Consider the following 27,784-nt stretch of genomic DNA (forward strand, 5'->3'; position numbering starts at 1 on the left):
TGATCGTCCACGTCGCCCTATCCGAGGCATCCGACCCGTTCGACCCGTCCGAAGTATCCGACCCGTCCGACCCGCTGTCCCGTCCGACCCGCCGTCCCATCCGACCCGTCTCCCCAGCAACCCGTCCCATCCGAAGCCGAGGCAGTCGAGGCTTCGGTCATGCATGACGTACGCGTACGCCCCGCGTACCGAGGCGGTTCAGCCTTCCTATAAATAGGATGTGAGGGCTTCCGAGAAAAGGGCTCATTTCTCTTCTCTCTCTCACAATCTTGCCTCGTTTTCCGTGCCCGTTCAAACCCGAAGCTGTGGTCTTTTTGCTCAAGTCCCGAGGGTCGATTTTACTCCCGAGATTCCCGAGAGTCCCGAGGAAAATCCGTTTCCCGAGACGAAACTCTGTCCGGTTTTCCATCTCGCTATCTTCAAACTATCTGGTGAGTTCATATCCCTACAAACACACTTTAAAATACGTTTTTAAATGCTTTTTATACTCTTTTAGGGGGGGGGGGGGAATACAAGTAAACACACGACTAAAATCGTGTGAAACATCGATCTTTTTATATACTTTTCATACTGTTGTTTTAACTGTCTTATGAAGTCATTATCATGCAAAACACCTCACAACACAACTTTAGCCTCTTGGGATACAATATGTTTATAAATAGAAATATGTTTTATTTATACGTTTACATACAAATACATCATATCAAGGGTAACATTCTTTACTAAACCGTTTTATACATCCAAAGAACTTATGACTTATGCTTTGTCAAATATTGTGAAAAAGGATAAACTTTGCATACAAAACTACTACTTTAATACAGACTTAGTTGAGAATCCATGAGACGTGTACATCTTCAAACACTGCCTTTTTGATAAAAGGTATCGCTACAAGTCCTGTCTATAACCAGAGTCTCCCGTTTGGAGAACGTGTCAAATGTGTATAGATCTATATGGGAAGTCATGATCCCGCGCCCTGACTGTTAGCTACAGTCCGTCTTTTAGGGTGACAGTTTTCATAACGCTACGACGCCTAAAGAACGTCGCTACAGGCATATTATAATTAGTATGGTTATAAAACTCATCGGATATACAATTATTATGGTATTATGCTTTTATGAACGAGTAGCTATTAAAACTATTCTTCCTCTAACAAGTGCGATCTTCGTATAGCTTTACTAAGTAAAACTATGACACAACTTACAAGCACGTCGGTTGCTTGCGATTTTCGGTCTTAGAGACTGCCAGTTATGTCAGGAAAATAAGGGTTTTTCCTGTATACAAACCAAACAACTAATAGGAAAATAAGGGATTTTCTCGGTACAATTAGTTGCAACTTATATCACGAACATTCATATGCATTTCATACTTTTATAAGAAAATAAGGGTTTTTCTTGGAAAGCACAACAAATCATATCTCAACTATTAGGGAAAATATGGGATTTTCTGGATCTAATACATTCATTTTCAATACAACGAATCATAACTCTTTACAATTGAAATACTACGTTTTCTGGAAAACATACATGAACTTTCGAATGGCGTACATTTTCTCAAAACACTACTTATGAACTCACCAACTTAATTGTTGACACTTTTTCTTTGAAATAAATTGTATTCTCAGGGAACCGCTAAGCAGATTTGGAAATCAACTTTTGGGGATTAATGTGCTGACGTTAATTACTTCTTTTGAAGGATGTTTATGTATTAGCTTTTGAACAAGTAACGAATACGATTATGTAAACATTTTGGAAACATTAATATATATGGTGGTGTGTACTTTCCTTTCTATGAACTGTTATGATATTGAATATGACGTCCTCCGCCCCCGAACGTTTCCGCCGTTCTGGTTTGGGGGTGTGACACATTCCCATTCCTCCTTCTGCTGTTTGTTATTCTAAGGAATCATGAATACTATCTAAATCCAAGGTATGTGAAGAACTAGTAACAAACAGATCTAAGTCGGCCAAGTCTTTGTCAAATTCGACTGGACTCGTCGAGTCCATTAAAGTGACTCGGCGAGTCGGATCGGGTTCCATCAATTCTTGGGTGTTTTCTGAGTTGGCTCCTTCCAGTAGCTTTTCTAACTCCTCCAAGTCCTTGTTAACATCTCCATCTTCTTCAGAGTGTATCAAAAACTTGCTCGGATCTTCTTTTAGCAAAAGTTCAAGCTCTTTTTGTAATATCTCATCATCCAATTGGATAAATGAGATGTCTTCATTCTTTTCTTCTCCTTGCTTGGCTTCTAGAATAGCTTTAAACATTACAGATTCATCGCCCACCCTTAAGGTCAATGTAGACTCACATATATCAATTAAAGCACACGCGGTGTTCAAGAATGATCTCCCCAAAATAATTGGAATTTGGGGGTCTTCTTCCATATCCACAACCACGAAGTCTACTGGGAAAATAAACTTGTCAACTTTTATAAGGAGATCCTCACACACACCTTGTGGATGAATTATCGTCTTGTCTGCCAAATGGATCTTCATATTCACCGGCCTTGGTTCTGGTAAATTCAACTTCTTAAAGTATGACAAAGGCATCAGATTGATGCTTGCCCCCGAATCAGCTAATGCTCGGATGAAAACTTCATTACCAAATTGGCACGGAATTACAATATTTCCCAGATCACCCTTCTTTTCAGGTAGCTCATTCATCAATATTTCTGCGACTTCAGCCAAATCTTTCCTAGCAGCAAAAAGGCCCTTAAGCAAGTTGAAGTACTTAGGTGTTTGGAGTATTGTTTCCACAAATGACACATTAACTTGTAAAGCATTAACATGCTTCATGAAGGTTCTGTATGCTTCTAATTTTTCTGCAGGCATGGCTTTGGTTGGGTATGGCAGAGGAGGATTATAAGGCTTCAAAGAACTGACATTTTTCTCATTTACGATTGGACTCGTCGAGTCCAATGGAGCGACTCGGCGAGTCGGATCGGGTTTTGCTGGGTCCGATTCTTCTATCTTTTCTGCCTTCTTCTTGGAGGTTCTCAGTGCTTCTGTAAATGTTTCTTCACTGCTGGAGGTTATCACACTTACATTCTCCATTCTTGGATTGGGGTCGGTGTTACTTGGAAGTTGACCCGGTCTTCTATCATTCACTTGATGCGCAAGCTACCCCAGCTGTTTCTCAATGTTGAGAATTGATGCTTGCTGATTCCTTAGCATGTTTCTGGTCTCGTGTATGGTAGCATCGTGATCACTGTGTCTTTTTTCGGACGCGGCTATGAATCTAGTGAGTAACTCTTCTAAATCGGCTTTCTTTTTTACCAGTTCTTCCTTTTGGTATAGTCCCCTCTCCTTCTGCTTGTATTTCTCCTTATTTGCCTTCTTATACTCTTCGTATGGTAACCATTCCTTCTAAGGTTTCCGCCAATTTTCATCATATCGATCGCCACTTGAATAGAAGACTTGAGCTCTCTTATTTCCATTTTCATCCAAATCACAATCCTTTGTGAGATGGGGCCCTCTACAATTGTTGCATCCCACCCTCATAGCATGGATTGTTTGATCCATTTTTGTCATTCTTCGATCTAGATTATCAAGCTTTGCTATCACCGCCGCCATGCTATCATTTGCCGCGTTCACTACCCCCCGACTTACTTCGTTTCTCGGATTGTGGTATTCTCTAGAGTGCTTAGAGAACTCTTAAATTAATTCTTTAATTACCGGGGGCGCCTTCTTTGTGAGCGGGCCTTGAGAATCAAGCAATTGCCTCGTGGTGACATTGACTCCATCATAGAAGATGGAGACCTCTTGTTGGCTATTAAGGCCATGGTGTGGGCAATTTCTAAGTAGGCTCTTGTACCTTTCCCAAGCTTCTTAAAGAGATTCTCCGGTTTGTTGCTCGAAGTTTGCAATGGCTTTCTTTAGCTTGGCTATCTTGGAGGGCGGACAGAAATGGTATATGAACTCTTCTTTCATCTTGGCCCATGTGGTGACCGATCCGGGAGGAAGTGACTTTAACCAATCTTTTGCAGCTCCTTTAAATGTGACAGGGAGCATGCAAAGAAGCTGGGTCTCGCGTGGAACATTCGGTACGTTGAAGTAATCGGCCACATTATTCACTTCGTCCAAGTGCTTGTAAGCGTCTTCGTGATCCTTCCCGTAAAAAGGAATCTCCTTGAGTTGGGCGAGAATATGGCCTTTTAGTTCGAAAGTCGCGGTCGTGGGAATTGCGGCTTGCACAAGTCCCGGCCTGGTGTCATCACGCATCCTTTTCTTCCATTCCCCCATGGGGATTTCATCAATGTTAGCCATCGTGATAGCTAACTCTTCTTCGGAATCGGTTTCGTGCTCATAAGTATGCTCTTCTTCTTCCTCGGTCTAGTACTCGATATCTTCTTGAATTGGCTCTTCAATTGTCAACGAGGCACTGGATGCTCCTGATTTGCTGCTCTTTTTCTTGCGGAAAACGGACTTTAAGTTCTTGAGTGGTGAGTTCTTTGAAGATGTGGTTTCTCCAACGGCTTTGCCCTTGCTCTTCCTTAGCATGGATTCCGGGTTTTCAAGAGGGGGGGACCAAAGGTGTATCAGATCCTCGGTTCATGAAACAACTGTAAACAAAGAAAACAAAAGAAACAAAACGCGTAAAAAGAACAAAAACGAAATAAAAAATTAAAACTGAAACAGCGATGTACTCGCCGAGTCCGCTCGAATGCACTCGGCGAGTTCAAGGCAAAAAACTGAAAATTTTTCTAGTTATCCTAAAAACAGAATTTTATTGAAACTAATTCTACTTACTGAATTACTTTGTAAATAACTTTGTGTAAGATAAATCCCACACAAAGGATCAATTAAACTAGAATTTAATATTAATTTTAGAACCGTTCCCCGACAACGGCGCCAAAAACTTGATGTGTGCAAACTCACTTAGTTTTAAACCTACTTTAATTATTAAATAACACACAAAAGGCAGTGAACCTATCAATTGTGGTATAGCTAAATAAGCAGGGTATCGATCACAGGGAACGGCAAATTAAAACTAAAAACTAATTTTATCTAAGTTAATTAATAAGTAGGGGTTTTCTCTAGTTTTACAAGACTAGAAACTTACTAACTATTACTAATTTAAGAACTAGAAAATAAAGACTTAACTAGATTCAATAATTGGAAAGGAACTTCTATTTAGTTCAACTTGGTTGACTCTATGGTTGATTTCAAGGTAATGGTGCAATGGATTAATTCTTTCGTTGGTTACCCATTCAAGTGATTAGATTCGTATTCACTACCCTAATCCTTAGCAAATAAACTAACTTAAACAGTGGCCAATTGTCTAATTTAATTAAATTCACTAGATTAATTATTCGGGTTAAGTTAGACTTGCAATAGTTAACTAAATTATTCTTTTAATCAACTTCTTGTTTGATGGTCATCTTACAAGCTTGCACATGAACTTACTCAATTTTCTTATTAATTCTAGTTTCATATTCATTAATCCTAGACATATAGCATAGCGATCACATAGCATATGAGGTTAATAATTAATAGATGTTCGTGCTAATCAATTATCTTCCTATTAACAGAAAATTAATTATTATTCACACACAAGGTTCTTTAGCAAGCTAAAATAACAAAATTCACCAACTTGAAATTAATCCTACCAATCAATCAAACCATATTGTCAACTTTGTATCCCCAAACAGAAGTCTAAAGGTTTTAGCTCATAATTGAAGTAAATAACAGCAAACAAACAAAGTCAAATTGCTTAACCATAATGATAAAACAAAAGATTAAGTGGAATGATAAAATTTTGCCTCAATTACTCTCCGGAATTGAATTCCAGCTTCTTTCGTCGTCTTCTAGGGTTTCTCTGGCTTCTCAATCGCAACAAAGCACTTCTGAATCGTTCCAGAACTCTTCTCTATCGATCTGAGGAATTATCTATAAATATATGAACCGACTCGTCGAGTCAGGTGGTGACTCGTCGAGTCCCTCTCACATTCCCCGTATTGTGATAACTCTCTGGGATCCCGAGTCATTATCTTCTCGATTCTTCGATTGGACTCGCCGAGTAGTCGATCTGACTCGCCGAGTCAGTGCTAATTTTAGTGTTTTTCTTCTTTATTTCATCATCGATCTTCTAACTGTTTCTCCCGCTTCCTTTCGCTTTCGAGCTTCATCTTTGGACTGAAAATATAATTTAAACACTTTTAAGTATCTTTTGTCCATAATATGCAATAATTTGGCTAATAAATGAATAATAATGTATACTTAATATGAACCAATTATGCACATATCAAAATACCCCATACTTGTCTTTTGCTTGCCCCCAAGCAAAACTGAATTTAAAACATATTAGAATCACATATAACAACTCCAATCTAACCCAGCCATTATGCCGAGACCGCAACGCATGCATTTGTGTCTAAAATTTTTCCTAAGGACCTCCCATACTCCAAATACTCACAATCCTCATAAACACTTACCCACTCATCCCGAGCTATGCTCATTTTATGCAACCCTCCGAATCCATCCGCAGAAAACCTCTTACCTTCAAGGTGTTTTTAATTGAGCAACCCGAGCATACATAATCTAGAATTACAACTTTTCGATACCACTATGGAGCTCTTTTGAATTCTTCACTTCCTTGATAATTTGATATTTGATCTCTTTGAATTCACCACCTTTATTGTTTTTTGGTATCTTCAACTTTTTGAATCTTCGGAATTTTGATCTTTTGATCTTCACTTTGATTGCTCCAAAATTCTTACAACTTTTCTTGTAATTCTCTCTTTTTTTATATTACATGCACCTCACTTTTTTTTTCACTCTAATCCCTACATGCTTAAGCAGGGGCGCTCAATCTCAACCTTTATTGGCTAACGATAACAATCTTCCTGTATACATTTTAGGTTTAGGCTGCTAAACATATTGCATCCCTCGGGCTGAGCAGGGTCGTGTTTTTGTCCCATGATTTCACTGGAATAAGGAAACCACAAATGCACTAGAATGTATATAGGCTCAACTAAACATTTGGGTTATCATGCAATTATCAACACAATTCTAACATGGAATCCTAATTGTCATTTTTACCAAAATTTTCTAAATTAAATCCTAAGTAATACTTTTGGTATGCAAAATAAAATTAGCCTAAATTAAGATTCTAAGTTTTCTATTTATGTGACCAACCCCCTACCCCACACTTATTTTATGCAATGCCCTCATTGCATATTATGCATGATAAAAACATAAGAAGAAAATAAAGAGGGAATTGGAACAAACTCCCCTGGGATAGCAGTCGATAGATTGATCACTTCCTTCCAGCTCCAATTCAATTGACTTTAGACATGGGAACAACTCATCCATGCCTTGAGTGTCAAATCTCGTGTGGGTCGCTCCAAATACGCGGAAAACAGTGTAAAATCTTCAGGAATTAATATGGAAAGAATAGATAGTCAAGTGGTACTCTAATCAGCATCAAATCAGCAGTCCCTTCGACATGAAACCAAACGCCTCGTCGAGTATATATCAGAATCGTCGAGTTACTTCGGGAAATCTTCGGATTTTTGAGAATTAAGGGCGACTCGTCGAGTCAGTTTAATGCACTCGTCGAGTTGGTCACTGAATGAAAATATAAGCATTCTGCATCTGATCCAGCTTCCAATAAACTCTCTATACTTTCTATTCACTTCTAGACTCCCTTGCCAACATCTCTAAGGACCGGACTCAATACTTTAACTCTAACGCTCCCTCTTTCTTGACTCTCTTTCTCACTTTGATTCTATGATTCTAAACCCTTTTGAAGCTAGCACTCCTAATTCAATTCTGAAAATTGTCAAAGCATTCAAACATCAAAAGCAAGTTTTAAAAACATTTAAACAAACCAAATAAAAACAAACACAAAAATAAAAAGATTAAAAATTTTTCAATAAAAATGCAAAGAACTCAATCCTCCTCATCATCATCATCTAGCCCTGCTCCACTTCCTCCCGCACCGCTTCTTCTTGCACTTATCACCTCTTCCCATGATGGAATGTATGGAAAGTTACCACCATCAATGTGTGGAATGTTAAAGGGGTCGAAAAGTCGTATATGTGATTGGTTGCTAAAATTCAAGCTCCGCGCCATTTGGTCTTGTAGCCGCCTCATCTCCACATTGTACCAATCCATTGGTACTTCTTCATTCTCAACCGGAATCACCGGCGGCTCTTCCTCAACATCCCGCTCTCTCCTCGATCTAACCCTCCTCCCCGGTGCTTCGGGACCAACAACCAGATCATCATTCGGGATGGCATAATGGCCACTACCATAGTCTTCAATAATCCTCGCTCTCCGGAAAAGAATTGGATTGAATGGAGGTGTAGGGATCATCGTCATGAAGTTCCATGCACCGCGGTTCATCAACCCGAATGAATTGGCTAACCGGGTGACAAACATCCCACCGTTGATTCGAGAAGTTTTACGATCCTTGACCGCACCCTCCGAGAGATACGAAGCTAGACACCGCGGAATGTTGCAAAAAACGCCGGGTGTAATAATGCTCCACAAATAAAAGACATCAAGGTTGGAAACCTTGTCATCATCCTTCCTTTGGTTGATGGTGGATGAAATGAGACGATGAATGAGACGGTGTGTTGGGGATCGAATGCTCCCTTCCTGTGCCGACTTCGGAATATAGATCTTGTTACCAATTGTATTCCACCAGCCCGTACTCGTAACTCCTTCGGGAAACACCATATGGGTTTGTGCCAAAAAGGCCCGAAAGATGGGTGTTGAGACTAAGGGCTGATCATAAACCCCTAATCGACAGGCAAGATCCATCACAGAGCATTGACGAAATTCTCCTCCGAGGCAGAAACTAAAGCTTGACGGGTGATAAACATCCACTCCCCCGGTGAAAGATACCGTAGAGAAAAACTCCAAACAAAGCTCTAAATAAACCGGTTCTTGAATACGGAAGACCCGGCTCCACCTGTCGCAAATCATTGTTTCGCCTTCATGGTGAAACTCCTTTACAAGATAAGGAGCTACTCTTCCTCATAGCGAACACTCTGCAACCAATCCCAATCTATCCGGTTGGGCACATAGATCTCTTTCTTCTTGATGTCAACCAACTTCTTCTTCTACTTTCGCAATGTTGAAGCGGACTCGATTTGTGGAAAATTTAACCAAGGAAAGTCCCCTTGGTAGCCACTGGAACTTTGCCCCCTTCTGAACATGATTTCTGCAAAACAAATACACAAAACCCAGAAAACACAGAGTATAATTAAAAAAAACATCTCGCAGATGTTCCCTGACTCGATTCGTCGAGTCCAGGTACAACTCGGCGAGACGCACGAACTGCACAAGTCAGTCGGCGGGTCGATGGAAATTGAACCATGAAACCTGGAAATTTCGTCAAGGGTTTTGTCTAGGCATACATTATTAAGGTATTAAGGCCAAAATAAGCATTTAAAACAACATAATTCATGAAAAATCAAAACCCTAGAAATTTACTACTTTTCAAAAACGGGTTTTTTCATGCAATTTCTAGCATAGAAGGCCTTATAATCAAGTTCTTAACAGAAAACAAGAAGAAATTTGTTACCTTTTGTGATGAAACTTGAAAGATTTGAAGAAAACTTGAAGAACAAAGATGAATGCTTGAGAGAAAGTTGAGAGAGAGGTACACGGCGAGTGTGTATGTGAAAAGAAACTGATTCTTAGGGTTAAAACCCTAGTTACCGGTTGTAAAAGTAATTTCAAAATTATTTTTTTTCTGTAAATAATACCGACTCGTCGAGTCGGGGTCAGACTCGGCGAGTCTGGTCGCGATGTCAATTTTTTCTGAAATCCATATCGACTCGTCGAGTCGTGGTGAGACTCGGCGGGTCTTTTGCAAAAATTCATAAAAATTTTCATTTATCTAAAAAAAAATCATTTCACCCCACACTTAGCCCATGCACACTCTCAAGCAGACATGTCCGACGAATTGGAGAATTAACAATCTAAAAACGAAAGAAAATTTTCAAACAAAACTAAAAAGTAAAAGAAAGCAAACTCTAAATAACGGGTTGCCTCCCGCCAAGCGCTTCTTTTTAAGGAGTCGTTAGCTGGACTCCTTCCCGTCTACGTTTCGTCATCTTCCAGCATCGGGAACGCACGCCTAGTCTTTTGTGGTTTGTACTTGGTCTTGTAAGCGTGAACCTTCTTTTTGTAAGCCCTTTTCAATGCATCTCTTTTCTTTTTCACAGCATCATCCTCAGCTGCTTGGGCTTCCCTTTTCCTCTTTTTCTTCTTTCCCCCATTCTTTTTCACCTTCTCTTGCACCTCCTTCTCTTTAAATTTAATTACTTCATATTTCATGATGGTTCGTGCTTTAGGTTTCGTAGTGAATGGTTGATGAGCTTCCACCCTCCTTTCCTTTGTCTCTTCATCCTTTCCTGTGCTCAACCCATCTTCAAACGGAATCGTATCAAGACATGCTACATCGGCGTATTGAACTTTCATTCCCATTCCTCCTTCTGCTGTTTGTTCTTCTAAGGAATCATGAATACTATCTAAATCCAAGGTATGTGAAGAACTAGTAACAAACAGATCTAATTCGGCCAAGTCTTTGTCAAATTCGACTGGACTCGTCGAGTCCATTAAAGTGACTCGGCGAGTCGGATCGGGTTCCATCAATTCTTGGGTGTTTTCTGAGTTGGCTCCTTCCAGTAGCTTTTCTAACTCCTCCAAGTCCTTGTTAACATCTCCATCTTCTTCAGAGTGTATCAAAAACTTGCTCGGATCTTCTTTTAGCAAAAGTTCAAGCTCTTTTTGTAATATCTCATCATCCAATTGGATAAATGATTCTTTTCTTCTCCTTGCTTGGCTTCTGGAATAGCTTTAAACATTATAGATTCATCGCCCACCCTTAAGGTCAATGTAGACTCATATATATCAATTAAAGCACACGCGGTGTTCAAGAATGATCTCCCCAAAATAATTGGAATTTCGGGGTCTTCTTCCATATCCACAACCACGAAGTCTACTGGGAAAATAAACTTGTCAACTTTTATAAGGAGATACTCACACACGCCTTGTGGATGAATTATCGTCTTGTCCGCCAAATGGATGTTCATATTCACCGGCCTTGGTTCTAGTAAATTCAACTTCTTAAAGTATGACAAAGGCATCAGATTGATGCTTGCCCCCGAATCAGCTAATGCTCGGGTGAAAACTTCATTACCAAATTGGCACGAAATTACAATATTTCCCGGATCACCCTTCTTTTCAGGTAGCTCATTCATCAATATTTCCGCGACTTCAGCCAAATCTTTCCTAGCAGCAAAAAGGCCCTTAAGCAAGTTGAAGTACTTAGGTGTTTGGAGCATTGTTTCCACAAATGGCACATTAACTTGTAAACCATTAACATGCTTCATGAAGGTTCTGTATGCTTCTAATTTTTCTGCAGGCATGGCTTTGGTTGGGTATGGCATAGGAGGATTATAAGGCTTCAAAGAACTGACATTTTTCTCATTTACAATTGGACTCGTCGAGTCCAATGGAGCGACTCGGCGAGTCAGATCGGGTTTTGCTGGGTCCGATTCTTCTATCTTTTCTGCCTTCTTCTTGGAGGTTCTGAGTGCTTCTGTAAATGTTTCTTCACTGCTGGAGGTTATCACACTTACATTCTCCATTCTTGGATTGGGTTCGGTGTTACTTGGAAGTTGACCCGGTCTTCTATCATTCACTTGATGCGCAAGCTGCCCCAGCTGTTTCTCAATGTTGAGAATTGATGCTTGCTGATTCCTTAGCATGTTTCTGGTCTCGTGTATGGCAGCATCGTGATCACTGTGTCTTTTTTCAGACACGGCTATGAATCTAGTGAATAACTCTTCTAAATCGGCTTTCTTTTCTACCAGTTCTTCCTTTTGGTATAGTCCCCTCTCCTTCTGCTTGTATTTCTCCTCCTTTGCCTTCTTATACTCTTCGTATGGTAACCATTCCTTCTTAGGTTTCCGCCAATTTTCATCATATCGATCGCCACTTGAATAGAAGACTTGAGCTCTCTTATTTCCATTTTCATCCAAATCACAATCCTTTGTGAGATGGGGCCCTCTACAATTGTCGCATCCCACCCTCATAGCATGGATTGTTTGATCCATTTTTGTCATTCTTCGATCTAGATTATCAAGCTTTGCTATCACCGCCGCCATGCTATCATTTGCCGCGTTCACTACCCCCCCGACTTACTTCGTTTCTCGAATTGTGGTATTCTATAGAGTGCTTAGAGAATTCTTCAATTAATTCTTTAATTACCAGGGGCGCCTTCTTTATGAGCAGGCCTTGAGAATCAAGCAATTGCCTCGTGGTGACATTGACTCCATCATAGAAGATGGAGACCTCTTGTTGGCTATTAAGGTCATGGTGTGGGCAATTTCTAAGTAGGCTCTTGTACCTTTCCCAAGCTTCATAAAGAGATTCTCCGGTTTGTTGCTCGAAGTTTGCAATGGCTTTCTTTAGCTTGGCTATCTTGGAGGGCGGACAGAAATGGTATATGAACTCTTCTTTCATCTTGGCCCATGTGGTGACCGATCCGGGAGGAAGTGAATTTAACCAATCTTTTTCAGCTCCTTTAAATGTGACAGGGAGCATGCGAAGAAGATGGGTCTCGCGTGGAACATTCGGTATGTTGAGGTAATCGGCCACATCATTCACTTCGTCCAAGTGCTTGTAAGCGTCTTCGTGATCCTTCCCGTAAAAAGGAATCTCCTTGAGTTGGGCGAGAATATGGCCTTTTAGTTCGAAAGTCGCGGTCGCGGGAATTGCGGGTTGCACAAGTACCGGCCCGGTGTCATCACGCATCCTTTTCTTCCATTCCCCCATGGGGATTTCATCAATGTTAGCCATCGTGATAGCTAACTCTTCTTCGGAATCGGTTTCGTGCTCGTAAGTATGCTCTTCTTCTTCCTCGGTATAGTACTCGATATCTTCTTGAATTGGCTCTTCAATTGTCAACGAGGCACTGGATGCTCCTGATTTGCTGCTCTTTTTCTTGCGGAAAACGGACTTTAAGTTCTTGAGTGGTGAGTTCTTTGAAGATGTGGTTTCTCCAACGGCTTTGCCCTTGCTCTTCCTTAGCATGGATTCCGGGTTTTCAAGAGGGGGGGACCAAAGGTGTATCAGATCCTCGGTTCATGAAACAACTGTAAACAAAGAAAACAAAAGAAACAAAACGCATAAAAACAACAAAAACGAAATAAAAAATTAAAACTGAAACAACGATGTACTCGCCGAGTCCGCTCGAATGCACTCGGCGAGTTCAAGGCAAAAACTGAAAAATTTTCTAGTTATCCTAAAAACAGAATTTTATTGAAACTAATTCTACTTACTAAATTACTTTGTAAATAACTTTGTGTAAGATAAATCCCACACAAAGGATCGATTAAACTAGAATTTAATATTAATTTTAGAACCGTTCCCCGGCAACAGCGCCAAAAACTTGATGTGTGCAAACTCACTTAGTTTTAAACCTACTTTAATTATTAAATAACACACAAAAGGCAGTGAACCTATCAATTGTGGTATAGCTATATAAGCAGGGTATCGATCACAGGGAACGGCAAATTAAAACTAAAAACTAATTTTATCTAAGTTAATTAATAAGTAGGGGTTTTCTCTAGTTTTACAAGACTAGAAACTTACTAACTATTACTAATTTAAGAACTAGAAAATAAAGACTTAACTAGATTCAATAATTGGAAAGGTACTTCTGTTTAGTTCAACTTGGTTGACTCTATGGTTGATTTCAAGGTAATGGTGCAATGGATTAATTCTTTCATTGGTTACCCATTCAAGTGATTAGATTCGTATTCACTACCCTAATCCTTAGCAAATAAACTAACTTAAACAGTGGCCAATTGTCTAATTTAATTAAATTCACTAGATTAATTATTCGGGTTAAGTTAGACTTGCAATAGTTAACTAAATTATTCTTTTAATCAACTTCTTGTTTGATGGTCATCTTACAAGCTTGCACATGAACTTACTCAATTTTCTTATTAATTCTAGTTTCATATTCATTAATCCTAGACATATAGCATAGCGATCACATGGCATATGAGGTTAATAATTAATAGATGTTCGTGCTAATCAATTATCTTCCTATTAACAGAAAATTAATTATTATTCACACACAAGGTTCTTTAGCAAGCTAAAATAACAAAATTCACCAACTTGAAATTAATCCTACCAATCAATCAAACCATATTGTCAACTTTGTATCCCCAAACAGAAGTCTAAAGGTTTTAGCTCATAATTGAAGTAAATAACAGCAAACAAACAAAGTCAAATTGATTAACCATAATGATAAAACAAAAGAATAAGTGGAATGATGAAATTTTGCCTCAATTACTCTCCGGAATTGAATTCTAGCTTCTTTCGTTGTCTTCTAGGGTTTCTCTGGCTTCTCAATCGCAGCAAAGCACTTGTGAATCGTTCCAGAACTCTTCTCTATCGATCTGAGGAATTATCTATAAATATATGAACTGACTCGTCGAGTCAGGTGGTGACTCGTCGAGTCCCTCTCACATTCCCCGTATTGTGATAACTCTTTGGGATCCCGAGTCAGTATCTTCTCGATTCTTCGATTGGACTCGCCGAGTAGTCGATCTGACTCGCCGAGTCAGTGCTAATTTTAGTGTTTTTCTTCTTTATTTCATCCTCGATCTTCTAACTGTTTCTCCCGCTTCCTTTCGCTTCCGAGCTTCATCTTTGGACTGAAAATATAATTTAAACACTTTCAAGTATCTTTTGTCCATAATATGCAATAATTTGGCTAATAAATGAATAATAATGTATACTTAATATGAACCAATTATGCACATATCAGTAATCCAGGAAGATCTTCGGGAAATAGTTCCGGATACTCACACACCACTGGAATACTCTGCATCACCTTCTTTTTCTTCTTAGCATCAATCACGAATGCTAAATATGATGTACATCCCTTGGTCAAACACCTTCTGGCTTTCATTAGGGAAATGATTCCAGAATTCACTCGCCGTTTGTCCCCATACACCATAAACGAATCCTTCCCAGGCGGGTTTACTTTAACTATCTTCTTCTTGCACAATATTTCCGCATCATTGGCGCTAAGCCAATCCATTCCCAACACGATGTCGAAACCATTAAGTTCGATAGGCAATAATCCCTCGTGAAACTTATTCCCATTAAGGTCGATTAAGATGTTTCTCATACGATGGCTAACAGGTACAAACTTTCCACTAGCAACTTCGACTAATAAAGCATTATCTAGTCTATCAACAGGCAAAGCTAGTTTTCTACCAAACTCATGCGAATTAAAGGAGTAGTTGGCTCCAGAATCAAACAAAATTTGAGCAGGTAGTTCGTTTACGAGAAAGGTACCTGAAGTGACATCAGCTTCATCTTTCGCGGCCTCAAGTGTCATCTGGAAGGCTCCCGCCTTCGGCTTTGGTGGAATGTTGGGCTTTGCTGCCCCCTTCTTCTTCGGACAGTCTTTCAAAATGTGCCCCTCTTCATTACAACCAAAACACATCCTTTTGTTGCTCGGACACTCATTGGCAAAATGCCCAATTTTTCCACACTTGTACCAGGTTACATCCTCGTTACATTTCCCAAAGTGCTTCTTCTTACACTTATCACACCACTTCACTTCGCCTCCTTTTCCTCCACCAAACTTTTTCGAATCAGATTTCGAAAATTTGCTTTTCTTACCGGAACCAAATGTCCCCTCAAAATTTCTTTTCTTACCAACCTCAACCTTGTCGGTGGTTCTCCCCTTAATCATGTTCTCAACAGACTTGGCAGCCCAGATAGCTGTCTCTAAAGTATGTGCCTGACGTATTGGCACCTCGTACTCCCATGGGAGTCCTTTTGTGTATCGGTCAACCTTTGTCAACTCGTTTGGGACGATACGCAAGGCAAACTCCATCTTATCAGTGAAGTTATTGGTGTATTCATCAACTGACATGCTGCCTTTCGTCAATGTCAGAAACTTGTTCTCTAATTCCAACAAATTTTGAGCCGAGCAGAACTTGCGTTTGAACTGCACCAAGAACTCTGCCCATGTCAATTGCAGTGGCTCATTAGGGCTCAACGTCTTCCCTAGAGTGTCCACCAACGAACGGCTCCACCTCGGAATTGACGCACTGCATAGATAGTCTGCAACTTGCCTCTGCAGCCACAAGTCATGAAGGCTAATTCCATTTCGGATCCCAATCCATAACTCCAATCGGATCCTCCTTTCCATTGAAGGTCGATGGTTTGCAAGTTAGAAAGTGCTTGTACTTGCATCCCATTCCATCATTCCTTCCATCATGTTTGTTTTGCCTAACTATCGGTGGGTTGGCTTGACCAACAGACCCACTGAAGTTTCCACCTTCCGAGTGCCCTTCATTTAATTCGGGCTCTTCCACACGGATTGATAGTTCTTCACGATTCTGTTGAAGCAACCACCTAGTTTCATCCATCTGATGATCCAACATCGTCTGAATCATCATTTGCACACCAGCCATGGTTATTGGCTCAGGTGCTGCTGCTACGACAGGTACTTGTTCAATCACTGGTGGTTGATTCCTGTTTTCATCAGCATTTCCAACTCCACTTCTTGTTCTCACCATTTTGATCTACACACCAAATAAGGTGAAATTAGATCCTCATTCACGATAGATATTCAAATCATCCTTATCGCTTCGAAACGTTTACATGCTAGTTCTAATATCGTAGACGTACGCTTAGAATCCTACACACATAACGTTTCTAGATCCGGTCGGCAACATACCATAGATCCGAACAAATAATATCATATATGGCAACATATAACATTTAGCACATAAAGCATTTTAGGCAACTTTCCTAAAATAAACTAGTGCTCGTGTCTAAAACATAACAAACACACATCTCAAAATTTCACTTAGCATTCTAAGTTTAAGTCTAGAAATCCTACAAATTCCTAGTTCGCTTAAACTAATGCTCTGATACCAACAGTGACATCCCCAAAATCTCGGCCAGAAAAGACCGATTTTCATTTATGCTTTTAAATAATTTCAGAGTAAATCTTTTTGATTTGAAAGAGTTGCGGAATTTGTTCCCAAAAACAAAACATGATAAAACAATGTTTACCAAAGCATTTCATAAAAGAAATGTATTTTCATTATATAATCAAAACTCGGGGTGTCATGTTCCGATACAGACCAATAAGCATAAACGATAACATTACAAGTCATTCATCTTATATATACATATACAGAATTGTAAACAAAACAACTTGATGGCTCATCCATCTCATGCCCTTGCGCCACTTCCTGTAATACAAATAAAACTGAGTGGGTCAGGCTTGGGAGCCTGGTGAGCATATAGGGTTTTCAACCCACAATAAATAATTATATTTAATTTCCACCAACCAACAATAACCCAATTACCCATTCCCGTTATTCTCACTTTATGTCCCTAAAACAACTAACATAAGGGACCTAGTCTAAGAATATTTCATCGGGGCGACAACACATGCTTCGGGGGTTCGTCAGCAATATAAGTCAAATAAGGCAACCATGAGGGGGATGGAGTATAGCGAATGAACACCCAAGTTCATTAACACCTACAGGTGGCGAACCTGCTAATGTTTCCACAAGACTGTCTAGAAAAGTCTGTGGTCGTCATCTAAACTCCGCTAGATGACTAAATCAAACAACAACGAGGCCTCTCATCTGTTTATTACACACCAACTATCTACCCATGTTCTACCCAACATATTAGTAGATAAAAATATACATTTTTATACATAGTTTAAAAACCTGTATAGCATGCTTTAATCAATACATAATCCACATAACAGATGAGGCACACACACAGCACGTATTTCATAGAGAAATAATCAGATCTATAAGATAGAAGAAAGTGAATACACATTCACACATATAAACAACAATATACTTAATACACTCAAACCATACTTGTATTATTATCGTGTTTATGAAAGGTAGTATACACTCACTTGATCAGAAGATAATCGGATAGCACTACGACTTGCAGAAGTAGTAATCCTCAGCAGATCTGGAAGATCTTCACAAAAATCGAACTTCTCGCGGACAGAGCTTCGGCTCGGGAACCGCACTTCTCAGGATCTTCAGGATCTCGGGACTTGCTTCGGGGCTCGAAAATAATACCGGGGCTTCGGGGTATTCCTGGCATGCAAATCAATGCAAAACGGGAGAGAGAAGAGAGAAAATAGCAAAAGAACTCGGTTGCCCTCGCATCCTATTTATAGGAGGCTGGAGCCTCGGAGTACGCGGGACGTACTGCTCCGAAACGTCATGGCGTTCGTCATCCGAAGAACTCGAGTGCGAGGTGCGTCATGCTTCGCGATACGCGGGGCGTACACGAGTACGCGAGGCGTACTTCGGATCAGATCGGTGACTCCTTCGGATAATCATCCGAATTAAAGATTAAATTTAAATACAAAATATTTAATAAACTTCGGAAATTCATATCTTCTTCATACGAACTTCGTATTCGACGTACTTTATATCCACACGAAGGTGAGACTACGCTCTACAACTTTCGTTTAGACTCCGTCGGCTAATTTTAACTTTATTTTTATTATTTATTTTTAATAAGCCGGGACAGAAAAACTTCGTTATAAATTCATAACTTCTTCGTTTGATGTCCGTTATCGCCTAACTTTTTATCGCTTCGATACCAACAACGAGACCTTCGAGCCTCGTTTAGATTGTTTTGGCTAAAAACCGCTCGATCTCAAATCGATTATTTCGGGTTGCACATCGCTAAGCCGAAGCTTCGATAAATCATAACTTCCTCATACGAAGTCAGATTTGGGCGTTCTATATATATTCGGAAACCTCGTTTCAACTACTACAACATTATCTAAAGATATTAAGTTTATTTTACACTTAAATTTTGACGCTTACTTTTATTCTTAATTAATCAAACCACATAATTAAGCAATTAAGCACAAAACACATAATTCTCAAATAATACACTTCTATTATTTTCAAAACGGGTTACAAAGGTTAACCTAGACTATTACATTGCTAAAAATGGCAAGCCCGGAAACACAGGCGTTACATTTCTCGAGCTAGAGAACCAATTCCCGACCTTGAAGAAAGGAAGCATGTCGATTGATGAATACACCAACAACTTCACAGAAAAGATGGAGTTTTCCTTGCGTCTTGTCCCAGATGAGCTGACGAAAATCGACAAGTACGCAAAGGAACTTCCAAGGGAGTATGCGGTGCCAGTACATTAGGCATCTACTCTGGAGGCAGCTATCTGGGCTGCCAAGTCTGTTGAGGATATGATAAAGGGAAGAGCCACCAACAAGGTTGAGGTTGGAAAAAAAAAAGGAATTTTGAGGGGTCTAAAAGGCCTAATAAGAAGAGCAAGTTTGGTTCAAGTAAGTTTGGAGGAGGAGGAAACGAAGTGAAGTGGTGTGAGAAGTGCAAGAAGAACCACTTTGGGAAATGTAGCGAGGAGGTGACCTGCTATAAGCGTGGGAAGACCGGGAATTATGCCAACGAGTGCACCGCCAACAAGAGGGTGAGCTATGGATGTAATCATGAAGGGCACATTGCTAAGGATTTCCCGAAGAAGAACGAGGCGACAAGGCCCATTGTCCCACCGAAGCCGAAGGCGAGAGCCTTCCAGATGATGCTAGAAGCTACAAAGGAGGCAACAAATATCGCTTCAGGTACCTTTCTTGTAAAAGGATTACCTGCCAATATACTATTTGATTCGGGAGCAAAATACTCCTTCGTATCACATAAATTTGGTGGAAAATTAACATTGCATGTAGAAAAACTTGATAATGCCCTAATTTTGGAAGTTGCCAGTGGAAAATTCGTACCTGTTAGTGATCGTATTAAGAACATCGTCATCGACTTAAACGGAAACGAATTCCATGAAGATCTGTTACCCATAGATTTGAATGGTTTCGACATTGTTCTAGGAATGGATTGGCTTAGCACCAACGATGCCGAGATACTTTGAAGGAAGAAGATAGTAAGGGTAAATACATCCGGAAAAGAGTCATTTATGGTGCACAGGGAAAAACGCCGTGTGAATTTTGCAATCATTTCCCTAATGAAAGCCATAAAATGTTTGTCTAAAGGATGCACATCATACTTGGCATTCGTGATTGATGCTAAGAAAGAGAAAAAGGAGGTGCAAAACATATCAATTGTGTGTGATTATCCGGAGGTCTTTCCCGAAATTCTTCAAGGATTACCACCTGATAGACAAGTGGAGTTTTGGATAGACTTGTTACCAGGAACAACACCAATAGCGAAAGCACCATACCGGTTAGCACTGATGGAGATGAAGGAGCTTATGACGAAACTTCAGGAGTTGTTGGAAAACAGTTTCATTAGACCTAGTTCATCACCCTGGGGAGCTCCGGTGTTATTCATGAAGAAGAAAGATGGAAGCATAAGAATGTGCACAATTTACCAAGAGCTGAACAAGGCAACGGTGAAGAACAAGTACCCATTGCCGAGGATTGATGACATATTCGATCAGCTGCAAGGTTCAATCTATTTCTCAAAGATCGATCTTAGGTCTGCATATCATCAACTGAAGGTGAAAGAGCAGGATATTGAGAAGAATGCATTCAGAACAAGATATGGACACTAAGAGTTCTTATTTATTTCATTTGGACTAACCAATGCTCCAGCAGCATTCATGGATTTGATGAACAGGGTTTGTAAACCATTCCTTGATAAATCTATGATAGTGTTCATAGATGACATTCTGATTTACTCAAAAAGCCAGGAGGAGCATGGCAAGCATCTACGAGAAGTGTTAGAAGTCTTGAAGAATGAGAAGTTGTATGAAAAGTTCTCCAAATGTGATTTTTGGATCCGAGAAGTCCAATTCTTGGGTCATGTGGTTAACCAAGAGGGAATAATGGTTAACCCAGCAAAGATCGAAGCTGTGATGAACTGAGACCGACCGAAAAGTACCACGGAGATCCGAAGCTTTCTAGGATTAGCCAGATATTATCAAAGGTTTATCCAAGGCTTTTCTTTGATAGTTGTTCCATTGATAGCTTTGACCCACAAAAGAGCTACATATTCATGGAGTGACAAGCATGAAGAAGCATTCGAGAAGCTAAAGAAGAAGCTATGTGAAGCACCGATTCTTTCTCTGCCCGATGGAGTTGAAGACTTCGCAGAATATAGCGATGCGTCGGGATTCGGGTTAGGATGTGTTCTAACTCAAAGGGAAAAGGTGATAGCATATGCATCTTGACAATTGAAAGAGCATGAAAAGAACTACCCCACTCACGATCTGGAGTTGGCACCTGTAGTATTCCCCTAAAGATATGGCGGCATTATCTTAATGGCACGAAGTGCAAACTTTTCACTGATCATAAGAGTCTCCAGTATCTCTTTAATCAGAAGGAATTGAACATGAGACAACGACGTTGGCTAGAATTACTCAAGGACTACGACTGTGAGATACTTTACCACCTTGGTAAAGCCAATATTGTAGCCGATGCTCTAAGTTGGAAAGTAAACCTTGAAAGGAAAAGGCCAAGAGTGTTAAGAATTGAAGTGTTCTTGACAATTGTGGAAAGCATCAAGAAATCTCAGGAAGAAGCTTTAGAGAAAAATGACCGAAAACAAGAACATTTGGGCGAAATGTTGGAGTTTGGTATAAACAACCGAGGATTGAAGTTATTCCAAGATAGTATTTGGGTACCTAAGATGGGAGGAATAAGAGACCTTCTGATGGAAGAAGCTCACAAGACCATGTACTCGATTCATCCCGGTAGCACTAAAGGGACCTAAAACCCTACTACTGGTGGCCGACAATGAAGCTCGATGTTGCGAGCTATGTGGCCGAGTGTGTGACTTGTGCAAGAGTCAAGGCACAACATCAGAAATCGTATGGGGGTTTAGAACCATTACTTTTACCCATGGGTAAATGGAAGACATTACCATGGATTTTGTGACTAAACTGCCCAGGACGAAGAACGGTCACGACATGATTTGGGTGGTCGTGGATCGTTTCATTAAGAGTGCACACTTCATAGCAGCCAATGAGAGGTGGTCTATGGATAAGCTCGCAAATGATTACATGAAGGAGGTAGTAAGACTTCACAGTGTTCCTCTAACAATTGTATCAGATTGTGATAGTCATTTCACATCAAGGTTTTGGAGAAGTCTACAAGAGGAATTGGGTACGAAGTTATGTTTGAGTATAGCTTACCATCCGTAGACTGATGGTCAGAGCGAAAGAACGATTCAAACACTTGAGGATATGCTGAGAGCATGTACCCTAGATATACAAGGTAACTGGGATGAGCACTTACCTCTAGTAGTGTTTTCCTAATACAATAGTTTCTACTCAAGCTGATGGCACCCCTATCAAGCTTTGTACGGGAAGAAGTGTCGTATGCCATCTTTCTGGCTTGACGCTGGAGAAAAGCAGTTTATGGGCCCCAAGATAGTCCATCAGACTGCTGAGAAGCTAAAAGTAATTAGGGAAAGAATGTTAGCAGCTCAGAATCGTCAAAAGAGCTATGCTAACAAGAAGAGATGACCGATGACATTTGAAGTTGGAGATTCTGTTTTGCTTAAAGTCTCACCATGGTAGGGACTTATAAGATTCAGGAAATGAGGAAAGCTGACTCCAAGGTTTATTGGACCGCTTAAATTTCTTCAGAGGATTGGGAACCAGGCTTACAAGCTCGAATTACCTAACGAACTAGATGGTATTCATAACACCTTCCATGTGTGTTATTTGAGGAAGTTCACGGGAGAAGTTCCTAATATAATTCCAATTTCAGAGTTAAGAATGGATTAGAATAAGAGGCTAATCGAAGAGCTCGAGGCAATAATTGACCGTAAGACTAAGAAGTTACGATGCAAGATGGTCGACTGAGTGTTTGTCTGTTGGAAACATACGAATTGGCCGGATCTCACCTGGAAAACAGAGAGTGACATGATGAGTCACTACCCATATTTGTTTGTTGACACATGATTCTAGGAAGGAATCATCCTAAGAGGGAGAGAATTGTAACGCCCATGTTTCAGGGCCAACCATAGTACAACGATGTTGCCACACCCCAAAACCGAATTGGCGGAAACATTCGGAGGCGTAGGACGTCAAGTCAAGTATCACAACACATGCATTATAGAAATCAAAGTACAACAACCATTGCATTAATAATGTATAATTTTTTACATAAGTTCAGCATTGGATAGTTAACATCAAAGGATAGATATAGTTAAAATACAAAAGACATAGCACGGTACTAAGCTGCCTTCTTGAAAGCTCCGGGAGTGTACCTGTCTACTGGATTCCTGAGAATAGAAGTTACTTTGAAAGATAGGATCAGCATTTTAATGTTGGTGAGCTCATAAGTATTTAGTTATGGTTGTTCTAGTTTTAAGAAAATGTCTTATTTTACCCCAGAAAGTCCTATACTTCCCGCTTTATAACTGGAAAGTAGTTTTACTCCATAAAACCGTTTTGATTAAGTGTTATTGTACTTATAACCTATTTAAACAAAATTTTAACCTTTCATAAAATTATAAGGTGAATGATCCCCGTTTAGTTTTAAAAGCAGTTTTAATTCCATAAAACAGTTTCGTTTGTAGTTTTAAATCCCCATAAAATCGTGTTGTTTGTAGTTTTAATTCCTCATAAAACCGTTATGTTTGTAGTTTTAATTCCCCATAAAACCGTTTCGTTTGTAGTTTTAATTCCCCATAAAACCGTTCCATTTGTATTTTTAATTCCCCATAAAACCGTTTCGTTTCGTTTTGTTTGTGGAAAATGATTAATGCAGTAGTTTTTATTAAGCATGCACTACTGATGCAATCACGACCCTGGTATTAAGATTATTAATTAGGGTTCATGTGTGATAAGGTTGTAAACCATACTGATGGACTAGTATAAACACAACTACCTACTGGCGTCGAAATGATGTGACATTTGTCACCCCTCGGCCTGCCGGCTCGGACTATAGCTAATAGTCGGGATGTGGGATTGTCAGTCTCGTATAGATCTATACACACAATGCCCGCTCTCCCTCCAGGAGACTTTGGTTACAAAAAGCGTCCTAACAAGTATATTGCTAAGCCGTGAAGTAGTATCTCACATATTTGTTTTAAGTAAAGATTGAATGTTATCCTCTCCTTAACAAAGTGGTTTTTAACCTGGTGTACTTATCTAGTAAAATAGGTATTTTTTGTGTCATAAATTATAATAACTACCATAATTTATATGTTTTATCTGATTAGCATGATAACTCATGAATGTACCCATTTGCTCTACTTGAAGCAAAGGTGACGATATTGGATTTAGGTAACCTTTATATTCCTATATATATAATATATATAATCAAGAAGAAAACGACCTTCGGATAGATAACTTCACCTTAAATCCACATCCAAACAAGGAAAAGAAAGTAAGGCAATCCATTAGTCCCAAGTCCTTTAAGTCTTATTTATGTGTATATATATATATATATATATATATATATATATATATATATATATATATATACATGATTTCTGACTGTTATGAGTTTAATATTCATATATGTATCTAACATGTATAACTACTGGTTAACTGATCGTCAGCTCATTAATCCTACCCTAAGCCCACAACCAAACAAGGAACATGAGTTAAGGAGATAGCAATGATCTTAAGTCTGTTAAAGCTTATTTATACATAAATAAATATATGAACATGATTTGATAAAATAAGATTTTGAGAAGTTTAAAAGACAGTTTAAAGTTGTTTTTAACATTTTAAAAGGTTTTAACATGACTGTAAAAGAGTTTACATGACATAAGGTCATTTTGGAAGCATTTGAAAATCTTCTATTATTATCACAATCTTTAAAACATAAATAAAGTCTTTTTGGTGTGATTTACATTACAAATAGATTATTTAACACAATTAGATTGTGTTCAAATTGTATCCCCCCACCCCTAAAAGCATTTAAAATCATTTAAAAAGATAGTTTATAGGGGTATGAACTCACCTTAGGTGGATGATTTGTTAAAAGACCTGAATAAGAGTGTTAGACACACGAATGAAGACCCGTAGCACAAACGGATCCTAAACATCACATAATGATACATATAAGCATGATATTAGTGTATATAACAACTAACATGCTAGGATAAACAAACCATGGACTAGGAAACACTTGAAATGAAGTGTTACAATCACATGTGATTGAGTTTGGGGAGTTCACGACCAAACCATGAAGGGTTCACGTCCAAAGGGAGTTCACGGCCATAGAACACATGGTGTGTTCATGGCCTTGCATGAACTTACGAAGGGTTCATGGCCGTGAACACTTCAAGCTTATGAATATGGTGTTGAAAGTGGTGAATCTACGGTGTAATCAAAGGAGGTCCTAAGCATAAACAAGTATGGATGTGTTACTAACCTTTTAAGGGAAGATATAAGACTTCTTGGTGGATGATATTTGAGAGAGAACTCGAGTTCTTGGCTGGAAGATGGAGAAATGAATGAAAAATGAAGGAAAGTTGTACTTATAGGAAGGGGTTCACGGCCCTAGAGAGAGTTCATGGCCGTGAACTAGGTTTGCGGCCGTGAACCTCAAGTGTTGGGTTTTCTGGTTTGGGTGCAGCCTTCTGATCTCGAGCTAATACTTCCTAACACTCATTCCTTAAGTTTACTAGGCTCAAAAGCCTACGAATGACCCTTAACACAGCTAGAAGGTAACAGAAACAAGGCTGAACTTTAGATGGATTTAGTTGACTTACATGGTAGAAACTTTCGGGTTGTCAAAAAAATTTTGTTTTGAAATTAAGTGATTTATAAATTTGTTTATAAATACATTGCCAAGATCATGCAAATACATAAACCATAATATCTTGTTTCAAACCAAATCATCTTGAAGTAACAAAATATCAGAGTACAATCCCAGAAAACTATAAGCGGAAATCATGTGTGTGTATGTGATGCGCTGCTACACCGTCGGCTCCTTACCCTTAGACGAAGAGGTACCTAAAACTAGAAACTAAAACTGTAGGCATGAAGCTTAGTGAGTTCCCCCATCATACTACATACCATACAATCACATAACATACATACTGTCGGGCAATTCTGGGGTGCCCGTCCTACCCATGTCAAGCCATTCTGGGGTGCTGACCTACCCATGTCAAGCCCATTCTGGGGTGCTGACCTACCCATGTCGAGCCGTTCTAGGGTGCTAACCTACCCATGTCAAGCCATTATGGGGTGCTGACCTACCCATGTCAAGCCATTATGGGGTGTTGTCCTACCCTCCGGTCTATCTCAACCGTACACGGTGACTATTTCACCCCCTACTATTAACACATAATATCATATCATAATCATGTTTTCAGACATATATGGGGTGTTCGACCTATCCATTGGTCCTACCGACTGAATCGGGGACTAGTCCCCCTTCTACTGATATTAACTCACATAACATAGCAACTAGCAAACTAGCATACTCACATATCTAGCAATCTAGCATACTCACATATCCAACAATAACAGACCAGACAATTATCACAAAGATAATCGTCCCACCTAACAATTACAAGTGGGCCGGCCTTGGTGCCTTAGACCCACTTCTACTAGAAGGTAACTCACCTCGATGTCGTGTAGTTTATGAACTGTCCTCAGCATGAAGGTCGGCTCTCCTCGACTCCTCAATCCCTATACGACAACCCTCAAGTCATCAAACATAATACACAACCCTAACCCGGGATAATGCCAAAACCAGGCAAAGTCAACACCCAGTTGACCTAACTCGCCGAGTTGGTGTACCAACCCGTTGAGTCCATACTTCATTAACCCGATCCAATCCCAACTTCACTCGTCGAGTCTAGCAAAAACTCGACGGGTTCTCCTCCATTCAAACCATCGAGACCGTCTTCATTCGACTCGCCGAGTTGTACGAACAACTCGTCGAGTCCATCTTCAAATATTAGGAGATTGCCTAGGACTCGCCAAGTTTGTTCTAGCACTCGTCGAGTCCCATGATTTACAGGTCCAAGGCAAACCCCTAGCTGGCTGAGGGTTCCTCTCATTCAACCAAAACCATTCCATAGATCTGGCCTCCGAGTGTCCTTTTTACACGTAAAGTTCGAAACTTGGTACAAATGCAAGGGGTCTTTGGCCCAAAAATCCATAAAAGATGGCCTCCAAGGTGCATAGGGTGTTCATGGAAACAAAATGGGAACCTTTGTGCCATAAAACCCCCCAATAGACCTGGATCTAAAGCATACACTGACTTCCAACACTAAATCACGAATACAACCTCTCTAGGGCTTAGAAAGATGAAGGAAAAGGCCCAAACATCAAGATCTATAGACAATGGTTCAGCTTCATACCTCCAATAAGCTTAAAAGGAGCTCCAAATTGTGGATCTTCTTGTTTCCCCTTGGTCTCACAAGCTCCTTTTCTCTTCTCAAGCTTCACAATCCACAAAAAAGCACCAAAATGGCCTTAGAACACACAAAAACGGCTAGGGTTTCAATATGATGTCTTCTAGGAGTATATAGGACGATGGAGGCTGAGATAAGGTGTTTAAATAGGGTGCAAACCCTCAATTTAGGGTTTTACCCAAACAGTACCTACTCGCTAAGTCAGTCTTCCGACTCGTCGAGTAGGTCACTTAAACTGTCCGCGGATCTCGACTCTACTCGACGAGTTGGGCCTCCAACTCTTCGAGTCCCAGAGAAAAACACAAGGATGCTTGAATTAACTGCGTACCAGGAATCGGGTGTTACAATGTTGATACTCTCTTTCAAAATAAATTGTATTCTCAAAGAACTAGTAGACATGTACACTCATGC

At 39.8% G+C, this 27,784-nt stretch overlaps 2 non-coding genes across 2 annotated transcripts; both read left to right on the forward strand.

Moving 5' to 3' along the window:
- Positions 1-3,768: 3,768 nt before the first annotated feature.
- Positions 3,769-3,875, forward strand: LOC128134004 (small nucleolar RNA R71). The gene has a single exon (XR_008232335.1). It is a non-coding gene; the product is annotated as a small nucleolar RNA R71 (small nucleolar RNA).
- Positions 3,876-12,324: 8,449 nt separating this feature from the next.
- LOC128134005 (small nucleolar RNA R71) lies at positions 12,325-12,431 on the forward strand. Its single transcript, XR_008232338.1, has one exon. It is a non-coding gene; the product is annotated as a small nucleolar RNA R71 (small nucleolar RNA).
- The last annotated feature ends 15,353 nt before the right edge of the window (positions 12,432-27,784 follow it).

The sequence above is a fragment of the Lactuca sativa genome, chromosome 4 (assembly GCF_002870075.4).
Source record: "Lactuca sativa cultivar Salinas chromosome 4, Lsat_Salinas_v11, whole genome shotgun sequence".
NCBI classification, from domain to species: domain Eukaryota; kingdom Viridiplantae; phylum Streptophyta; class Magnoliopsida; order Asterales; family Asteraceae; genus Lactuca; species Lactuca sativa.